Raw genomic sequence first — 16,445 nt, 5'->3', positions numbered from 1 at the left:
TCCAGTCTACTGAAGATACAGATGAATCCAATTCATAACTATTAAAACTTTGTGGAATCTTTATTTGGAAGAGTTGAGATGCATTTGAATTATCTTTTCATCCAATCTTCATGAACTCAGTTGGGAGTTGCTGGACAACTTGGCCCAGAGCAATCTTTGTGACTGCTGTGAATCGAAATGCAAGTCAAGGAGGCAGAGGAGTGTTGCGTCAGGTATGTACACAACTTCTGCTGTATTACACTGGTTGACTTATACTAAAATATATATTTTTGCAGAGAAACATGGAATGGTACAAAAAGCAGTCATTGGGCCATTTACCATCACAGATGTGAATTCCTGAAGGTAAGGGTTTCGTATTGCAATATACATTTATTCTGAATGGCTATATTAAACTTTGTTCTCCCAACAGGAATGGATCCATTTCGCTGACTGGTTTCTTCAATCTGAATTTGGTTTTTATTCTTGGTTTTTATTCTTGGTTCTCTTTGCATTGCAGATTGTATGTGGCCAATAAAAAAAAAAATAAAAGTTTCTGAACCACTTAATTGAAGTTCTCAAATTATTGAGTTTAACTTTTCTTTTGTGTGAAATGGTTTAAACTAAGCTGTATTACTGAATCTTGATGACCTTGTCTTCTTTCTGGGAACATTTCCAGGTCTATTCAATGTCATGAACTTTTTTTCCTGTCAATTTCCCAGAAATATTGATCACACTATATCTTTGAAAGGAATATGATTACATTACACTTTTTGTTCAAATTTCCAATCAATAACTCTTAACAGTTGATGCTTATCATGTAAGTATTGATTATTCTGTATTCTTCAAGCAGGTCAAGGCTAAACTCAGTGATTTTCCAAAGAATATTATGGCTGAACAATGAAGAGAAATGGATTCAAAGCTTTCAGCACTATACTCAATTGGACCTTTCTGTTTGTGTATGGACTTGTTCCATAAGGTTCAACATGTAATTATCAAACTCTATGTAACTTGCAGACTGATTCTTGGTAAATAATACACTCTCACTCCTATTCACCTTAGCTGAAATATGTTGCTGTTGTGTCATGACTAAAGTGACAATGATTTAGCCCAATATGTATTGAACTAGGAGAGGAACTGTCTTTTTTACATAGTGCAGCATACAAAAACTGGAGCAGATAAAGGCCACCCACAAAAAAAAAACTCTGGGATCCCTCTTAATGCCATAGGCCTACTTTTTCCAGGCACATTTAATATCTTGAACGTTATAACTTGAATATTTCCATAGCCAAATTTGCTCAAATGAAAAATCAGAGAAAAAAAACACTTGGCACTACGATACACTCGGTAGCGGCGCCAGGGTAATGGCTGGGGTAGGCTATACATACCAAGAAATGGCTTAGCCCCACCATGAAAAATGATGTTAAGTAAGCAAATTAAAGTGGACCTATCTTGTTATATTTGAGAAATATGTTGTGTGGGCCATACCTACACAAAACATGTCTGTGAAGTTGTTTTTTTTCAAAATACCAAACGGATCACCCATTGTAGCCATCCCTCATACTGCTCATACCCCTCTTTTGCAGCCCTATTAGAGAAACTTGGATCTTGGAGCCTTAATTGAAAAAAAAAGAGGAGGCGGAGCTAATGCCTGATCAGAATTCTACTGGAGATAAAGTTAAATTCGGTTGTCGATAAAACGACATCCTGTTTAAAACCACGTCGAGGATTATTTCTGAAATAGTATGGAGCTCAAATTGCTTTTTCTCTTGCAGGTTTATCAACAAGGTGAGTTTCCTTTTTTTATTTCCTGCTTTTTAAACATGTGCTCTCCAGTACAGGTGGTTAGCTCTGAGTGTTAGCGAGGCTTGCTAATGTAAACAAAGACGAGATTACGTCCAAACACACGTCAGGCATTGTTTTCTGATAGCAACTTTTCTGTGGTCCGCTGCCGATTTGACCAGTTCGGTATATAATCTGTATCCGCTCGTTGTACACCCGTTTAAAAGATTTGGGTACGGAAGGAAAAGAGAGGGTTTTTATTTTCTGACGCTGCGTGAGTTCCCCGACGCACCGGGCACACATGTTTATGTATAAAATACATCACAAAGTGCATTTTGCTTGATAGGTCCCCTTTAAATAAGCTAAATGTTGAACATGGCTTGAGAAAATATATACGGGTCGTGTCCCCAACACACAACTGATCCTGCTGTAACAAGCAGTGGCGTAGCCACCATAGGGCCAGGCTGGCCCAGGCCCACCCAGTTTACTCATTGGGCCCACCCTGAGAAAGCTTCGGGTTTTTTAAAAATTATTTATTATTATAAAAAGATGTATTCACCCCATTGAGAATATCCAATAATTCAAAGTGAAATTCAAGTGAACAAATATCGAGTTTAATTAATGTTGTATGTGTTGGGTCCTCTGAACCGAAACTCATTTACGGTAAAAAACTGATTGTTGGTTCCGGCTCGTGCCATAATAACGTGAGAGAGGCAGAGAGCTGCCTGCAAAATAAATAGATAGGCTCAAAGTTCACTAATGAACTTTGTTTTTTTTAAAAAGCCAGACTCAAGAAGAGCCCCCACTGCCCTCATCTAGCAGCGATCTATACGATCATTTTCTGATAACGAAATAGCCCCGCCTCCCTCTCCCACGTCTCCCTCTCCCCACCTCTCCTGCTGCTGGGCTGTCAGAAGAAAAACAAATGTTAACGGAAACTGCCGCACGGTTCCCTCGTCCCTTGGTGGGTGTTTTTCATCTGCTGGTGGACAGTCCGGAGAGATATACACAGGGTTGGGTTGTAACGGAATACATGTAACGGCGTTACGTAATCAGAATACAAAAAATCAGGTGTATTCAGCTGGCGTTACAATTGAAAAACGAGTAATCTGATTACAGTTACTTTCGTAAACCTGAAGTGAATACATTTTGGAATACTTATTGGAATTATTGGTGGAAAAGTTACCTCACAAAATGTAATATTCATTACCGGCAGAACTGTGTGCACACTGCACGGCGCTGCAGCATGTCTGTGAGGCCCCGCCCCCGCACGCAGATTAGAGAGAGAGATCTCTTTTAAAATATATTGAAAGTTAGAAAGGGAGATGGTTAGATAAAATGTGCAAGATAACGTTTATGTAGCGTTTCTTTATTGTCAAAATTATGACATTTATAACGGGATAAAATCAAAGTGAATGGCCTGCTGCTGCTGAATGCATGGGGCAAGTGACTGGAAAAAGTTTTAAAAGTTATTACATCGTTTCAGATAATAATAAATAATAATGATGATTCATTCTATTTAGGGGCGCCTTTCAAAGCACCCAAGGACACCTTACAATTCATAACATATTCCAAGGAAAGGTTTTAAGACAAGTACAAAGAATGCAGTCCGGGTGGTGTTTTTATGTGTGGTGCAGATGAGAGAGCTGTCCAGAATGACACCAAGATGTTGTGTTTGTGCTCTTGATAAGCCATTAAAACAGTAAAATACGTGTCTCCTGTTCCCCAAAACATACCCATCTGTTATGGAAAAATAAAGTATTCCAAAAGTATTCTAAAAGTAATCTGCCACCGGTACAGGCGGGGATTGTTGTTAGCTTCTGATGCGCAGAAGAAAATCTGGCCCACCCTATTTTTTACAGACCCACCCTAAAATACATTTCTGCCTACGCTACTGGTAACAAGTGCACGTTACTGATGCAATATGGTTGAGACCATTCGGGCTTATGCTAGAAGAGGGGTGCAAGGAATAGTCCAAGTAGTGGGGGAGTTTTATACACTAAAGGTGTGGAAATTCTCTGGCGTTATAATATCAGCGTGGCCGCGGTCAGATCAAAATGCCTCCGAATGCAATTTGAATAGACCTACAGCCAATCAGAGCAACGAAACGTTGGGTCTGCGTCATGCATTACTGATTGAGATCAATCGGAACCGCCGTTCGGTATCACCATTGGATCTTCAACGTGTACTATCATACGTCACGTTCACAGTGATCCCTTTTTATTTACTACAAGACAAATGTGCCGTTTTATTTCATACAGTTCCATTCTGATTGACACATAATCTAAACCTCACGCGTGGCGTTTCACTGTCAAGGGGGGCGATATAGCGTGTATGTAATTACATTGCAAATACTGACTTGAGCCCCACCACTGTATGGGTTAGCCCTACCATAGTTTACCCAACAAAAATACTCTGGAGCCGCCACTGTTACTGACCAATTTATTTTAATACCCTCACACTCACGCAATTATTTAATACTCAACATAATTCTACAAAGTAATCAGCTAACACAGAAACAATGGTCTTCTTTAGTATTCACCAGAGGTGTGGACTCGAGTCACATGACTTGGACTCGAGTCAGACTCGAGACACCAATTTGATGACTTTGGACTCGACTTGACAAAATCACAAAAGACTTGCGACTCGACTTGGACTTGAACACCAATGACTCGGGACTTGACTTGGACTTTGAGCCTTCTGACTTGAGGTGACTTGATAATTTAATTCAGGGGTCTCCTCTCCAACACGCAGACTCCCGTCGGGGAGAGCAGAATCTCCAACCGCTTCTACTCTTGCTGAGAATCCTTGCAGGCAGGGGCGGGACTTTATTTTGCTTAGCTACCATGCGGCCAATCATATGCGAGGACACACTAGGATCATACCATTATATGTCAAGAAATTTGCGAAACCGAAAAAAGAAGCAGCATCTGGCTGCATTTCAATGATATTGGAGAAAGCAAAGCTGAGTGCAGGATTTGTAAAATGAAAATAACACATTATTTTTTTTGGTTACCACTCAGGATTTATTGTCAGAGGTGGGAGAAGTTCAGATCTTGTACTTGAGTAAAGTACCAGGAATACTCGGTTACAATAAAAAGTCCTGCATTCGAGATTTTACAAGTAAAAGTAGAAAAGTATTAGCATCAAAATATAGTTAAAGTACCACCTGCAGAGGGGATCTAGATTCAGGTGTTCTTTTCCCTAGAGACTGCCGCGCTGCACATTATCCCTTGCATTGTGGGTCCCTTACAAACATGTTTACACAGTGGAAATAAACATTCTGGTCACCTCAACATCAGGGATCTTATACAATAAACTCCTTCTGAATCAAACCGTCACGGTAGCCTTACCTTACTGATCCCTCTTAAAATAGAAGAAAAACACGTTACTTTACCAGCAGAGAGAAAATTGATTATTAAATTATTAATGTGACTAATAAAGAGCAGTTTGATTATTAAGTATTATTCTGTTGATCGATGTCATTACATTTGGTGAAAAGCACATAAGGACTTGTTTAAGACTCGTTTTGTCAAAGTTTAGGACTTGGACTTGACTTGAACTTGCCCATCCTGACTTGAGCGCAAAGACTTGAGACTTGACTCGGACTTGCAAAACAATGACTTGGTCCCACCTCTGGTATTCACTAAGCACAAGAGCAGACACAAAACTAAAATGAATAGTTATTAAATGAGCAGCCAACAATCAAAATGATGAAGTTACTGTTTAAGGACATTACAGGCAAAAATATCGTTTTTTAATGTACTTGTAATTTTTTTTATTTTGGTCTATTTTGCATCCATGTTTTCTTTAATGACTTTCTTCACACTGTGGACAAACAGTTATTTTCAAAGTGCCTGTAGAAACTGGTGCTCATGCACTAAATGCCACGAAGTTCCTTGGTGTTTTTATTTCCTTCACATTCTCAAGGCTTTTTAGTTGGTCTGCTGTGGGGTTGCTTTTGTGCTCCTCGATGGAGACTGGTATGTTTGCTGTAAGAATGACGGCTCTGAGAATCAGGTACAGTTAGCCTGCAAAGCTGAGGCGAATATCACGGACAACCAGAGTCATCATTGAATAACTGAAAAACTCTTCGCAGGTGAGTGCTTCCACTCTTGATCTACTTTATCAGCATCACTTCCATATTTAAAAAAAACAACAGGAATGCAGTTTTGCTGTTTTAGTATAACCATCTTTCTTTCTTTATCTGTCTTCAGCATTACGGTGGCTTTTCGGCATTTTCTATCACTATTGTGGCTTTCATCTTGTCATTCTGTGAAAGATGAAAATGCTGTGAAAACGTATCATGTTGTTTCGACAGTAAACATCTGATTGAGGAACTGATATTCACAGAAGAAGAACATGTGCTGGAAGAGGTTTTGATGAAAGCAGTACAAGAGAAGTTGGCTGAAGAAGTCAAGGAGAAAACCCGAGATAAGCCATGGAATGAGTATAAAGGGACTGCCAGAGCGCTGTTTGACGAGGCCATGACGCAACTGATCAATTCCTAACAAGAGGAACAGCCAGGAGCATGTGAACGAGAACCAGGTAAAGAATACACATTTTGTAGGTGGATAACTTATGAGCAGTTTCTAATAACTAAGTTACTTCACCTAATTCGGTTCAATCAAAAATGAGGTGCAGAATATTTTTATAAATAATTGTAACTGTTTTAACTCGACATATTTGAACAGTTTGTGTTTGTGTCTCCAAATGCAGGGCATTCCAGTAAACTCTTCCTACCAGCAGGTGGAGCAAAGAGAAAAGGGAATTTGGTCTTTGTATTTAACCCTGCACCAGTCATCCGTGTTTCACCCAAAATACAAGCACTTTTAATCAAGTAACTGAATACATGTCTGTGCTCACAATTTCACAAAAATAATATAATTATATTTTCTCTCTAAGGATAATCTTTCATGTCTTATATTTTCTGTATTAAAGATTAAGATCTCTCAAATACTGATGAAGCTAATCATGTTGAATTATTATTTGTTGTTGTTGCAATGTAATCAGTGATCAATTTTCTATTTTTAAGCTTTTTATTTTTTCAACAGATAATTGAGATGTATTATAATGTTTGTACTTACAGTATATCCTAAAATAAATGTCACGCAAGCTTGTTGTTAGTGTTTTTTCTTCCTGGTCTTTTCTTTTGTTGATTAATGATAAAGACGAAGAGGACATTATTCAACGTCTGAAATCCTCCTCCTGCTGCCTTGATATTATTCCAACAGGATTTTTCAAAAATGTTTTTCTTTGCTTGGCCTCAGATCTACTTCATATAGTAAGTCTCTTCACTCAGGTGTTTTCACACAGGCCCTGAAAACTGCAGTCATTAAACCGCTCTTAAAAAAGAATAATCTAGATGCTTCAGTAATGAACAACTACAGGCCAATATCAAACCTGCCATTTCTAGGTAAAATCATTGAAAAAGTAGTTTTTCAATAGCTGAGTAATTTCTTGCATTTAACCTGTTAAGCCCTGAGCCTGTTTTTCAGGTCTCAGGCTCGAAAATGACATTCCCATAATAATCTTTTTTCTCAAAGTAATGGTAAACCTGTGAGTTAGATGTAGAACATTCAGAATCAATATAGATGTTTTTTATTTTAAAGAAAATTCAGATTGAACATAGTAAAAAAACTGTCAATTATAGTGTCCGTCCAAAAATTGTGAAAACTACCCTTGGATGATGGTAAGGTAGACTGAAAGCTTTGGGAATCCAAAGTACAACATATAATAAGTACCCTGTATCAAGATTGATGCAAAACAAGTGACATTTGACCTTTTTACAGAGGTTTAGCCAAAAAAAAACTCCACCTCTGAGGTGATTTGGGTGGAAATGGGGGCTTTACCGTTTCTCTGGAACCCATTGGTTGATTTTGGTGATTGACATCTCTTTCTGACCGTTAGAGCCAATAGAATCAAAGGGGAGTTTTCACATAGACACCAACGTTAACATAAAAAGGTGGGGGCTTTGCATATGTAGTTTTGCATGAAAGTGAAGCTATCTCTCACTCTGACATCTGGAAACAGAAAAGCAGGGTTTATTGATTATTATCAGTAATCATTTCAAAGTGACACAGACACATTGGATTGACCTATGGATTAACTTCAGCAGCGTTTTTATCTTTTTAATGCCATTGAAGACCAGTTTTGACCAGACAACGACCAAGATGAGCCATGTTTCCGTTGTTAGCTACCTAGCGCCACATGGTTTGATGTCTGTTCTTGTTATTATCTCCGCGAGTTCTTATCATAGAGTGATAATGTATGTACTCATCGATTCTGTGTCATCTCACGATGCGATCGCTCGTTGCTAATTCAGAGGCTCACCGTTAGCATTGTGGGTTTTCTTTAAAAAAAAGAAAAAAAATATCAGTTAGATGAGTTTCTTCCCGTTACATGGATATAAATCATCCATCCATCCATCTTCTCCCGCTTATCCGTGGTCGGGTTGCAGGGGTAGCAGTTCCAGCAGAGAGCCCCAAACGTTCCTTTCCCTGGCCACATCAACCAGCTCTGACTGGGGGATCCCAAGGCGCTCCCATGCCAGCGAAGAGATATAATCCGTCCACCTGGTCCTAGGTCTACCCCTTGGTCTCTTCCCAGCCGGAGGTGCCTGGAACACCTCCCTAAGGAGGCGCCCAGGTGGCATCCTTACTAGGTGCCCGAACCACCTCAACTGGCTCCTTTCGACGCGAAGGAGAAGCGGTTCTACTCCGGGTCCCTCCCGGATGACCGAACTTCTCACCTTATCCCTAAGGGAGACGCCAGCCACCCTGCGGAGAAAACCCATCTCGGCCGCTTATATCCGCAATCTCGTTCTTTCGGTCATGACCCATCATCAGCCATCATGACCATAGGTGAGGGTAGGAACGAAAATGGCCCGGTAGAAAAGAGAGCTTTGCCTTCTGGCTCAGCTCCCTTTTCGTCACAACGGTACGGTAAAGCGACTGCAGTACCGCTCCCGCTGCTCCGATTCTCTGGCCCATATCACACTCCAATGTTCCCTCACTCGAGAACAAGACCCCGAGATACTTGAACTCCTTCACTCTGGGTAAGGACTCATTCCCTACTTGGAGTGGACAGTCCATCGGTTTCCTGCTGAGAACCATTGCCTCAGATTTGGAGGTGCTGATCCTCATCCCAGCCGCTTCACACTCGGTTGCGAACCGATCCAGTGAGTGCTGAAGGTCGCAGACCGATGAAGCCATTAGAACTACATCATCTGCATAAAGCAGTGGTGCAATCCTTAGTCCACCGAACTGCAGACCCCCTTCCCCAACGACTACGCCTCGAAATCCGATCCATGTATATTACAAACAGGATTGGTGACAAAGCGCAGCCCTGGCGGAGGCCAACCCTCACCGGAAATGGGTCCAACTTACTGCCGAGGACCCGGACACATCTCTCGCTTTGGGAGTACAGAGATTGGATGGCCCTGACTAGAGACCCCCTCACCCCATACTCCTGCAGCACCTCCCACAGTAACTCCCTGGGAACTCGGTCATACGCCTTCTCCAAGTCTACAAAACACATGTAGACCGGATAAGCATACTCCCAGGCCCCCTCCAGGATCCTTGTGAGAGTAAAAAGCTGATCCGTCGTTCCACGACCAGGACGGAATCCGCATTGTTCCTCCTCAATCTGAGGTTCGACAATCGGCCTATATATCGGATATAAAACATTCATAGTTTATTAAATATTAAGATGCCCTCAGACACTGTTTCCTCAGATGACGCGTTTTTCCCCCCGGTATCGGGGGTGCGGTGTAGAAGAGGTCCAAAGCGACTTACAATAAGTACATTCGACCAGGAAGACACAACCTTGAAGAAAACAGAATCATATAAGTACATCAGGTTTCATAGAGCCAAACATTTCAAGTGCTACTCAACTGGCTATAGATAAGCCAGTCCTTTATTAGTATATAAGTGCTTTGTTAATAATTCTATCGCTCGAAGTGGAGTCGAAAGAGATGAGTTTTCAGTCTGCGCCGGAAGATGTGCAAGCTTTCTGCTGTCCTGATGTCAATGGGGAGCTCATTCCACCATTTTGGAGCCAGGATAGCAAACCCACGTGTTTTTGCTGATGGGAACTTGGGTCCCCCTCGCAGCGACGGTGCAGCGAGTCGTTTGGCTGATGCAGAGCGTAGTGCACGCGCTGGGGTATACAGTTTAACCATGTCCTGGATGTAGGAAGGGCCAGATCCATTCGCAGCATGGTAAGCAAGTACCAGTGTCTTGAAGTGGATTCTAGCAGTTACCGGAAGCCAGTGAAGGGAGCGGAGGAGCGGAGTGGTGTGTGAAAATGTAGGAAGGTTGAAGACCAAACGAGCCGCTGCATTCTGGGTGAGCTGCAGGGGTCGGGTGGCACATGCAGGTAGACCAGCCAGGAGGGAGTTGCAGTAGTCTAGGCGTGAGATGACGAGAGCCTGGACCAGAACCTGCGTCGCTTTCTGTGTCAGCTGGGGACGTATCTTCCTGATGTTGTAAAGCATGTATCTGCAGCAACGGGTTGTAGGAGCGATGTTTGCAGTGAAGGACAGGTTGTTATCTAGGATCACACCCAGATTCCTTGCAGTCTGAGTCGGGGAAACAACAGAGGTGCCGATGTTGATAGTCAGGTCAAGAGTGGGACAATCTTTTCCCGGAAGGAAAAGCAGCTCAGTCTTGTCAAGGTTGAGCTTGAGGTGATGAGCAGACATCCACTGAGAGATTTCAGCTAGACAAGCAGAGATGCGTGCGACGACCTGGGTCTCTGAGCGGGGAAAGGACAGAATTAATTGGGTGTCGTCAGCGTAGCAGTGGTATGAAAAACCATGCGGGCTAATGACTGATCCGAGCGAGTTTGTGTACAGGGAGAAGAGGAGGGGACCAAGAACAGAGCCCTGAGGGACCCCTGTAGTTAATTGACAAGGGTCAGACTCAGACCCTCTCCAAGTTACCCTGTAGGTACGGTCTTTGAGGTATGAGGTGAGGTGGGAAAGTGCAGAGCCTGAAACTCCACGTTTTTGGAGAGTGTGAAGGAGGATCTGATGGTTCACCGTGTTGAATGCAGCAGACAGGTCCAACAGGATGATAACAGAGGAGAGGGATGCTGCTTTGGCAGTGTGCAGTTCCTCAGTGACAGCAATGAGAGCAGTTTCTGTGGAGTGACCTGCCTTGAAACCAGACTGGTGCGGATCCAGAAGGTTGCTCTGATGGAGATAACAGGAGAGTTGTTTAAAGACAGCGCGTTCAAGTGTTTTAGACAGGAACGGGAGTAGAGAGACAGACCTATAGTTTATAACATCAGACGGGTTGAGAGTGGGTTTCTTTAGGAGAGGGTTTACTCTTGCCTCCTTGAGACTGTTTGGAAAGTGACCAGAAGTTAAAGAAGTGTTGATGAAATGGGAGAGAAACGGTAGAATATCAGGAGCGATAGTCTGAAGGAGGTTTGAAGGGATAGGGTCCAGAGGACAGGTGGTAGGGCGGGCAGAGGTAATGAGGGTAAGAACCTCACTTGGAGAGAGAGGGGAAAAGGAGGTTAGTGTGTTGGTGGAAGGAGGGTCTGGTGACCCAGCGGTGAGTAAAGGTGAGTCAGAAAAAGAAGAGCGAATATCATCAATCTTTTTTTCAAAGTGGATAACAAAGTCGCTTGACAGAAGTGAGGAGGGGGGAGGGGCTTTGGGAGGGTCCAAGAGGGTGGAGAAGATGGAAAATAGATTTTTGGGATTGGAATAGGAAGATTGGATCTTATCTTGAAAGAAAGCGCTTTTTGCCTGAGAGATCGAAGCAGAGAAAGAGGAGAGGAGAGCCTGATAGGTTAGGAGGTCGTCACGGTGTTTGGATTTCCACCGTTTCCGCTCTGCTGCCCTAAGGACGGTTCTATTAGCACGCAGTGCGTCATTTAGCCAGAGAGCAGGAGGGGACTGACGAGCCTGCCGAGATGTGAGAGGACAGAGAGAGTCCAGAGAGGATGAGAGAGTAGAGAGGAGAGTTTCTGCAGCAGCGTTTGGAGGCAGCAGTTGGAACGAGTCAGAGGAAGGGAGGGCTGAGAGCACCGATGAGGCAAAGGTAGAGGGGGAGAGGGAACGAAGGTTACGGCGGACAGGTGCAGGATGAGAAGAGATTAGTTTGTTATGTTTTGAAAGGGGTAGAGAGAATGAAATGAAGAAGTGATCGGATGTGTGGAGCGGGTTTACAGAGAGGTTAGAAGTAGCGCAGTTCCTTGAGAATATGAGATCAAGGACATTGCCAGCTTTATGAGTTGGTGGGGAAGGAGACAGTGAGAAAGCAAAGGCGGTTATCAGAGATGTTAGTTAGTCTATCTTCCCTGTCTGGAGGTTGAAGTCTCCAAGAAGTAAAGCGGGAGAACCAGTTTCAGGGATTTGTGAGAGGAGATTATCTAATTCCTCCAAGAAGTCCCCCAAGGCGCCTGGTGAACAACAATGGTTAATTGTATAGGATGGGTTACTGTGACGGCATGGAATTCAAAGGTGGAAGGAGTGAAGTTAGGTAGCTTGAAGAGGGAAAAGCTCCATTTGGGAGAGAGAAGGAGACCAGTGTCACCACCTCTGCCAGTGGGTCTGGGTGTATGGGAGAAGGAATATGCTGTGGAGAGAGCTGCTGGGGTGGATGTGTTGAATGGAGTAATCCAGGTCTCAGTGAGAGCAAGGAAATCCAGGGACTGTTTCGATGTGTTCAAGTCAGGCTTTCGACCAAACCACAGCACTGAGACTGCTCTTGTAAAGGTCTTCAATGACATACACTTAAACTGAGAGAGTGGCAGAACTTCAGTGTTAGTATTATTAGATCTTAGTGCTGCATTTGACACTGTTGACCACAACATATTACTAGACCGACTAGAAAACTGAGTGGGACTTTCGGCAACGGCTCTAAACTGGACTGAATCATACTTAAAGGACAGAAACAACTTTGTTTCTATACTACAAATCTGAGTTGACAAATATGACATGTGGGGTTCCTCAAGGCTCCATCTTGGGGCCTCTTCTCTTTAACATCTACATGCTACCACTGGTTCAGATAATGAAAAACAACTAAATAAGTTACCATAGCTATGCAGGAGGTGACACACAAATGTACATAGCCTTTTCAAGAGGAGACGATGCTCCAATTCAAACACTGAGCAAGTGCATTGAACAAATCAATGACTGGATGTGTCAGAACTTTCTCCAATTAAACAAAGATAAAACTGAGGTAATTGTTTTTGGAGCAAAGGAGGAACAAATAAAAGTCAGCGCTGAGCTTCAGTCAGCAATGTTCAAAACAACAGATAAAGCCAGAAATCTCATGGGAGCTTGCCTGCAGGCGCCAGTCTCAGGACACCTCCACTCTCAGGACCGGAAGTGCATGCACGCTAATAATTACAAAATAAAATCGCCACTATCAGTACAGCGCCATTTTCCGAACAGGAAATGCACGCAAATACAAAAATAAAATCGTACTGACACTTATTATATACATATGTATATATGTATATAATATATATATAAAAATAGGGACACCTTTTATTGTTTACTCTCAGTACAGCACCACTTTCCGAACAGGAAATGCACGCTAATACAAAATAAAATCGCTCTGACACTTATTATATCTATATATATATATAGATATATATATATATATATATATATATATATATATATATAAATAACGACATCTTGTATTTTAGTTACACCCGCTAGACAATAGTGGAGGGTTCGAGAAACAACCGTGTTTGCCGGGTACACCGTGGCGGAGGAGGGGAGGTTCCAGCCGGGAACCTCCACCCCGCTGCGGGACCCGTGGTGGGACCCCTGAGTCAGACGGTGCGTCGTGGTCACGCTTTATATCGGCCGGCCCGGGAAGGAAGAGACACGCAGAGTGGGAGAAGTCCCCCACCCCAACGCAGCACATCCTTCCGGCCATCAGAGTCAAACCTGCAATTCGGAGGAACCGACTGCCAGAGCACCGGCACTAGGCCGGGCTGGTGGAGGACCTCTGATGGTGGGTCGCGTTTGCCATTCGATCAGTGAGAGGAGAGGAGAAAAATGCAACAAAAATTGTCAAAATCTGTTAAAATACGGATGAGTGGGGGGGGGGGGACGGGGGGGGGGGGGGGGGGGACGGTTGGACACAGGTAGAAGGAACCGGGATGAAATAGCCAAAAAAAGAACGGGGAAGAGTGAAAAAAAAATAGGCACTCGTGAGGCGGGCAGAGTCCCCTGTCAACTCCCGTTACATTCCTCCATGGTGTCATTTGAGCGAAAAATGGCTAAGTCAACTTTTACGAGAACCAGGCTGGGGTGGTCAAAAGGGCTTGATATGGGCAAATAAAATGGCGGCTTCACAAAACTGTTCTGAGTTTAACAGGGCGTGGTTTGCAATTCGCCCAGCCAATCAGAAATTGTTAGTGTGGCCGAGACACCCACGAACCATTTCCTCCCCAGGAAAGTACTACCTCTCTAGCAGGGACTATCTGTGCGTGAAAAGGTTTGCGCAAACTAGGGACTAGGCCCAGATCGTTTTTGGTGTGAAACCAAATCTCCCCCCCCTTTCGGCCTAGTTCGGGGGGAAAAGTACTCCAGTGTGAAAGTGCCTATTGGTGCTCTCGGAGGAGGATTCAGGTGATAAGGGGGGGGGGGGGGGGGGGCAACCTTGGTTGCTGATTGGCTAATGGTTACACAAGCCAAAAAATCGTTATAACATCATAAAGTGGCCAAAATCTGATCAGCTCATTTCCCGACAGGTTTTTATAGAAATGGATCAGGACAAAAAGAGAGAGAATCTTTGTTCCTGAAACTTTCAGAGTCTCTTTCCACAGAGGAGACACATGTTGATGTAGAAGAGACATGAAGAAGTGGATTTTGCATAATAGGTGACCTTTAATGGGTTTCATTTTTGTAAAGGAATTTCAATTGCTTTGTGTTGAAAGGTGCTATATAAATAAACGTGCTTTGCCTTGCCTGGCAGTACTGGTTTATCAATCTGATCTCTGGGGGAAACGGCGTGGAGGCGAGGGACGACTGAATGCGAGAAAAACAGATCTGAAAGAGAAAAAAGGATCTGAAATGTAAAGAAAAGCTATAAATATGTTTAAAAGTTATTTATGAAAACAAATATTGTATTCCAAAAGATTGCTGAAGTGAATCAAAAATAATATTACACCTGAATTCTTTTTTCAAAAACTTATTTTTTGTTTTTGAATGATCAAAATGTTGGACCCTGATAAAAAACTAAGAATGCTTTCAAAAATATAAATTATAATAAAGTGAGCGAAGAAAACAAAAATGTAAATCAAATCAATGTTTGGTGTTACTACCCTTTGCTTTCCAAGCAGCATCAATTTCTACACTGTAGGTACTCTTGCATCAGGGTTTTTGTAGGATTATAGTGAGGTGTATGATCAAAGAATTAAACCAAGCAAGTGCTAATGATCATCAATTTCACACGTTGAAAAACAGTCATTAACTGAAACAGAAAGAGCTTTGTAGGAGGGTTAAAGTGGGTGAGGAACAGACTCTGCTACCAAAGTGAGGTTGTGGAAGACATTGGCGTTTCAAGATGTGCTGTTCAAGCTCTTTTCAAGAACCACAAAGAAACGGGCAACATTGAGGATCGTAGACGCAGTGCAGCAGAAGAAAAACTGTAACGAAAGGTCTTAAATAAATAAAAGTACAAAGTAGCATAACATGGAAATACTCAAGTAAAGTACAAGTACCTCAAGATTGTACCACGACTTGAGAATGTATTAAGATCATTTAATTAAGTAAAAATTATTAATTATTAGTCCAAATATCAATGATGTCAATCATTTACACAATTTCACTGCGTAGATCATGGCGAGACTATAAAGTTGTTGCAGCATTAGTAGTGCCGAGATTGGAAAGTGCTATGGCACCACCAACATGAATATAAACATGGCACGACATAAACCAGTCACACTTGTAATTTATTCTCTAATATTCCTTGTACTTAAAACACATTTGCCCATTTGTCATCATTTTGTGCGGTGGCGTTAACATGGACGTCATAATGTGGCTTCTTTCAGGTTCTGGTCTGTCGAGAACAAATTCTGTTCTTAGTGTGAACCAACACTACAAACTGAAATATCCCCAGGACAGAACTGGAACAAATATCAGTGAAAAATATATTGGCCTCGACTTGAACCCCCCTGTGGCCCCCCTTCGAAAGAAGAATCTACGATCATATTTCTGATATTGTTGAATCAAAGGCTGATAAAAACAACTATGTAAAACAAGACACAAGGAGACAGATAAAGGAATACTACCTTCCCCCAAATGATCATTTGTTTAGAAATGACTCACCTTTTAATTCTCAAAGAAAACTTTTTCTTGCATGACTTGAAGTTGAACAAAGAATCCCAACGTATACATATATTAATGTCAATATATATAACAGCAAAACTAAATCAAAACATAAGTAAGACAACCCATGCACTATGATCCTCAAAGTGTTTTAAATAAGAATGTAAGGTAGTCACACAGGATAATACATTTATTAAGAAATGGTGATTTTGTGCTGCTGATGAAGCTGAATAAAAATGAATTGGGTGTAAGGACTAATGTGATTGGATGCTCCCCATGCTGTAATCAGTGTTCTAGCTGCTGCAGCTGGGACTGTTGACAGGCACCAGGTGAAAGACGTTATCTTGATGAATGCCTCTCAGGAACAAGGTATAAGAAC

General features: G+C 42.3%; 1 long non-coding RNA gene across 1 annotated transcript; it reads left to right on the top strand.

Moving 5' to 3' along the window:
- The first annotated feature begins 98 nt into the window (after positions 1 to 98).
- Positions 99 to 537, top strand: LOC117545966. The gene is made up of 3 exons (XR_004568914.1): positions 99 to 212; positions 276 to 342; positions 410 to 537. It is a non-coding gene; the product is annotated as an uncharacterized LOC117545966 (long non-coding RNA).
- Positions 538 to 16,445: the final 15,908 nt, after the last annotated feature.

The sequence above is a fragment of the Gymnodraco acuticeps genome, unplaced genomic scaffold, assembly GCF_902827175.1.
Source record: "Gymnodraco acuticeps unplaced genomic scaffold, fGymAcu1.1, whole genome shotgun sequence".
NCBI lineage: Eukaryota > Metazoa > Chordata > Actinopteri > Perciformes > Bathydraconidae > Gymnodraco > Gymnodraco acuticeps.
This window is presented reverse-complemented; position numbering and strand designations above follow the sequence as displayed.